We start from the raw sequence: 6,000 nt of genomic DNA on the forward strand, positions 1-6,000 counted from the left end.
AATGCTGGTTTCCAAAATTTACGTGTGTGTATTAAAAGTCAGAACTTTACCTTCTGTACATTGGCTCAAATCCATTTACTACTTCTAAAACTGAATGAAAGTTTCCCAGGAACAAAAATATAGTAGCAGTTCATTTGGACAGCGGCTGCAGTTCTTGTCTTCAGTAAAAATTTGTGCACTGACCACACTGAACAACCACTATAAGCAAAATAGTAACCTTCTGTGCTCAAAGGATAAAGCATAATAAATGACTTTTGAAGCCAAAGATCAAACAAAAGGGATAAGTTTAATACAGTCACACATTTAAAATGCAAGATGAAATTCCTCTTGCCAAATTCTTTCATCCCCCTTTTTCCAGCTCGACTTTTCTAGCTAATCTTATCCCGATCTCCTGTTGCTATGTTTCAGCAACAGTCTGTTCTAGTAATTCAATAGATGCTCTTGTATCCAGCTAACAGCAACCCTTGAGAAGGTTCCCAAACAATTTTACTCCCCCAAAGTCTCTGCTACCTCTACACTAAGTCAAGGCAACTATTAAGGTTATTTACCTAAGATACACAATATGGATCAAACCAACTCCCTACTAAACAAGTATACAAGAAGTATTTTCACAAAATTAAATCAGGAGCACATTAAACATTATCTTTGGTCTAACGCAATTTGTTTGTTTGTTCTTATACTTATTTAAAAAAAATTTAATATATTGGATGCTGGTTTCCACTCCAGCTCCAATATATTTCAGAATTACTGTAGTTGAAATGACCCTAAAGTATTACCACATCAAAATATCTGGCAAGTTTTTGTCTTGCAATAGGTCTCCAAGGGCATGTCTGTTACTTTGCACCAAGCCTAACACTGAAAACATACCAAAAAAAAAAAAAAAAAAAAAAAAAAAAAAAAAAACCAAATCCCTCTCAGTCAAAGAAGTCAATTTACTTTTCATATAGCCTTTCTTACCAAAGATCGGCAGCTCCATAGATATGATACTGAAAATATTCCATCCTACAAATCATACTCAGGGCTCTTCTTGAAGTCATGTAAACAAACACACACCTTTTGAAAGCATATGTAAATGCAAAGTGAAGAGATGAAAACACCATACCTTCACTGCTCATTAGCCTGTAAAACTGTAAGACACAATCTATATATTTAATCAGATATAAGCATTAGCATGGGGGGGGGGAAATCTTAGAAATTTTCATATGGAAATATCCTCTGCAAAATGAAGCACTTCCTCGCCTTTAAAATGTAAGTAAGTTATTTTTTGGATTTTTTTTTCAGGTTAGCAAATGTTTCTCTGAAATCCTAAAGGACACGGCCTCTGTTCCAGCACACTTCGATTTGACATAGTGGGAAGAGGCAGGAGAAATTATTTTATTTTTCCCTACAGTCACTTGCATTCATAATTTAGGACTTTGAGGATACTTTATATATGCATGTTCCTGCAAATTAATTAATTTKTTTAGCTGACTTCCTGAGGTTACCATTATGAGGTCAAAATTATAACGTAACACAGATTAGTTAAAGTTGAGCTGAAACCATGGTCCTGCACACAACATTTTACAACACTGACATTTCTGTCCAGAAGTATTTCAGGTCACTAAATACAGAGTATAAACTAGGCAGATGCATATCAAATGACCCAATCCTTATATCAAGACTACGATCAATCCTTATATCAGGACTAGGATTATGTCCTTGACACTTTACACCCTACATTTGCATCATTAAAAAAATCTGGAGACTGTCTACAGCAAACATTTCCATTGTGCCCCAGCAAAATGAAGCCACAACTACTGTGAAAAACAACTATTCCAAAATTCATATCAACATTAGAAGAGAAATATTAGAATATACTTCTTCCCTTCTTTCAACTATAGCACAGATGTTCAAGAGATAAGTTACACAAATTACAGTGTTCAGTTCTCCTGTACTATTAGAAAATACTGAGTTAGATGTAGTGTGAAAAGCTTCAGCTTATCTTATTTTCTGAAGAGTTAAATTCAGCACAGTCCATTATGAGAAAAACAGACATATACATGCATATATTCCTTCCTTCCTTCCGAAAGTTGCCTTTGGATGGGAAATCATGTTGCATGGCATGTTCTTTTTAAAAGTAGTTTAGAACAGAAGTGAGTAGGTTCGATTTGCCAGCAGTTTAATACCAAGTTGTACAAATTTGGTATGAAGGTTGAACAGTGGCTGATTTACTCCCCTGACAATGCCTTCATTCAGAGCTTCAGGATTTTAGTGTTCTTCTCCTACCTCCTTTCCTTTCTACAGGTTACAGCTCTGATCAATAATATCTAAAGCTGTATAAAGAATACACCCCTACATTACTTCACACACCAGCGACACAGTTGCCAGCTGAAAAAAAAAGAAAAACAAAACCCTGAATGTGTTCTTCACAACCAGAAAGACAAGATAGTCACCTTTATTTTCAAATTTAAACACAATAAATGAACGTAATTTCAAATTGTAGTTTTTAGACTATTTACTTAAATTATACATTATCATGATCTAACTAACACGGTTTTAATTTGTATGCCCAATTACAAAGACTTTTCCAAGACGTAACTGAGTGTTCCTCAGAAGAGCACCCAGTAAGTATGAGCATGCCTCTTCTCCACATTTCTTTCTGCATACTCTTCTATTAATTCTTTAACATTCTTTCATTATTTCTTGGTTTCAGCCTTACCCTTGCTTTTCTTAAGCAACAAAAGATCCTGCAGCATGTGACAGAGATGTCATTACAGTAATGCAATAACTAATATAAAACAACAAAAGCATGTAGATACTGCCTAATACATGGAGGCTAGTTTTAGACTAGGCAAGGTTTACTAATGTCTCTATACAAGCAAACAATCCTTTCTGCACACACAGCTGAAGTAAAATCTATCAGTATAAACAATCTTGCTAACAAATAAATAAAGGTACTGTGACTGCATCAACCCTAATGCCTTCGTCTGTGCAGAAATACTGTAAGAAACCACATCCTTAACATTAATAAACTGGTAAAGCTTTTTTAGTTTGGCCATCTTACAGGAGTTTGGGTTTTTTTCGCCATACAAGTAATCCATGTACCAAATATTTAGACCTACTCTTAAACAGAACGTGTCCTTTCTAACCTGGGGGCTCAGGTCTTCCAACACTACACACAGGATACAAACCCTGCAATGCTTTTTAACTGAGCCTGCAGTGATAAGCTTTGTACTGCTTAAAAGACTGATAGTGCTCAGCTCCTACATCTTGAAAAACAGAATGCAGCAGCCTTGGGAGAGAGCAACATCATGTGCAGAGAAAAATCAAGTCAAGGAATGAGCAGACTAAAGAGAAGGAAGAAAAGTTTAGGCAGACTCAAAGGATGACATGGATCAAAATGTGTTTCTTGAATCAGCCAAGGAGGTACAGAAAAGAAAGGTGAGGGAAAACAGATCAAGAAAATGCATTGCTAGATATCCAACCTGTCAAGCAGAAGACAGAAAAATACACCTTGTCTTGCCTATAAAACAAAAACAGGAGGCAGTGGGGAGTCACATCAAATGTAGTCTAGCAAGAACAAACACCAAAGACTGGGAACTCTGAGGTGTCTTGGGCCAGTTCAGAGACCCTGCTGATCCCAGGAGGAAAATTCTTACAGATAACTGATTTCCTAAAAGCTCTCAGCAGCTATTAAAACATTATCTGAAACTAATTTAATAATCTGAAACACTGAGATCTGACTGATCTCTACCAAGAATACCCTAGTGCAGTCTGACAATCCACTTCAGTCACCATATAACGTGCAAAGCAATCTCAAGCAAAACTCTCAGGACAAGTCTCTAAATCCTGACACAAAACCCTCTCAATTATAACAAAACTTAGCACATCACACCTTATAACTTCATACTGACCTGCTGGAGACAAACAGGAATTTTTACCTGCAATAATGTTTGCATACCAAGTTTTCACTTCACTCTTGGAAAGTGGTGATCGTTATCAGTACCTTAAAAAAGTACTAATGTTAACCAGTGCCATTCAATTTTGGCTGGAATCTCTTCCCAGAGGCTTACTAATTTTATAACTTCTTCCATCTTGTTACTTGTGCAAGGGCTCAACTGATCAAGGCAATGCAGTTTGCCACTTCAGTTTATAAATAAAGATAACAGTCACACTGATTTGTCTTGCAAGCAGTCTGAAGTTTCTAGATGTCCAAATATATCACAAGAGTATGGCTTAAATACTGAAGTGCTTCCTCCTTATTTGTCTTCGTACTAATGTTTTATTCAGGAGTGACGGGCCAACTAGCAGATAGTTACAACAGTTCATAATAACAAGGAGTACTGCATTTTGAAAAAGTTTATTTTCAGGAATGTTGCGATTACTTGCATTCATTTCCTGCAAATAGCAAAATCACTACACTGAGAAAGCTGCCCCTCTTACACTTGATTTTTAAAAAGTGTGGTTCTACATTTGACTATATTCTAACTGTAAGTCTATGTTAAGCTCACCCATACATCAGTTAGCGATGTGACTTCCTAGTATGGTCTAGTGCTGTGACACTTTTAGCAACAAACAGTACTGCTCCTAAATATTCCATCTTTGGTGCCTAAATATTGACAAAGTATACCCACACACTTCCAGAACCAACAAGAAAACAATGAGAACTTTCTCATTAAAGCCTGAAAAAGTATTCATGGATGATTTTTCTTGTTTAACTCAAATATCAACTCTAACAAACAAATTTAACCTTCTCATAGCAAAGAATTTATACCTCATAAAACATTTGTCCCACATAAGATTCAGCAAATTTTTAATTAGTTCTGTCCTACAACAATTGCAACAGGCACATTTGGTACAGAAGTGAAACAGTTTAACTTAATTTTGTAAAGGTTAAACTGATGCAAATCCCTAACAGCCACATTTAAATCCTGCTTCTTGTTGAGTTAGCTTGTGTTGCTGAAGTTACAAAGCTACACCTGCATTAGAATCTAGCCAAATCAGTTTTAATGAATTTACTTTAGCACATACCTTTTGGTGTTACACCATTCCTATTACTGATGGGATTCCAGCAAAGGCACCCTTTCAAAGAAAACAAAACTTGGAAAAATACCYGCAGTAAGAGAACACAGACTGTCCTCTTAAGCAAATGCATAAATTTAAAAAACCTGAGCATTTCAAACTATATAGTGAAAAATTTCTCCCTGGGCTACCAGCAAGCAAGCAGAAGGTTTTCCTGCAACATTACTACCATAGAAAGTGAGGCTGCAAGTAAGGCTAGCATCTAACATAAAACAAGCACACACCCCCTTCCCCCAATTCAGTCATTTGAATTTGTATTTGAAAAAATACAAGCAAGAAATTTCTGAGTTCAGCTATGGCTGAAATTGTATTCCTAATGACCCAATTTTTTCATCTTCCTGCTTTACATTTAAATGGAATCCTCGCATTAACTTTGGTCTATTTTGTACACTAACAAATCGCATACACCTGGGCCCCAGTAGCAAAACCACCAGCCGCTCCATGGAAAGGGGAAAAGAAAAGCACCTCTATGTCTCTCAAAAATCAGGACAGTATCAGAACTGAGAGTGCCCACACTGACTGCAAAATTTTTAATAATCACCTTCCTACGTGTGAATGAAAAATTTCAGTTTCTCATTTGCAGTAACACCAAGTTTTTGGTGTGCAGCAACATTAACTAGAGCAAAACTAATGAAATGAAGGATAAGGAGCATTTTCTATCACCCTTGAGTATTTCTAATTTAATAAAAAACAGAAGTCAAGGGTACTGAACTATGACTGGCATCTACTGCATGACTAGGAGGACATTAGAAAGAAAATGTGTGATCCTTTAGTTTTAGTATTGATTTAAAGCAATGCCTCATGCCTGTTAGCACAATCTGTAGTAGCAGACCTTCTGACTCCAAAACCAGAATAACCAAAGGGAAAGAAAAGGAGATGAGATTAATTTTTTCTGAGTTTTTGAAAGAGCACCACATAAAAATTGTACTGTTTATTCAA

This window comes from Apteryx rowi, unplaced genomic scaffold (genome assembly GCF_003343035.1).
Source record: "Apteryx rowi isolate R43461 unplaced genomic scaffold, aptRow1 scaffold_395, whole genome shotgun sequence".
Classification (NCBI taxonomy): domain Eukaryota; kingdom Metazoa; phylum Chordata; class Aves; order Apterygiformes; family Apterygidae; genus Apteryx; species Apteryx rowi.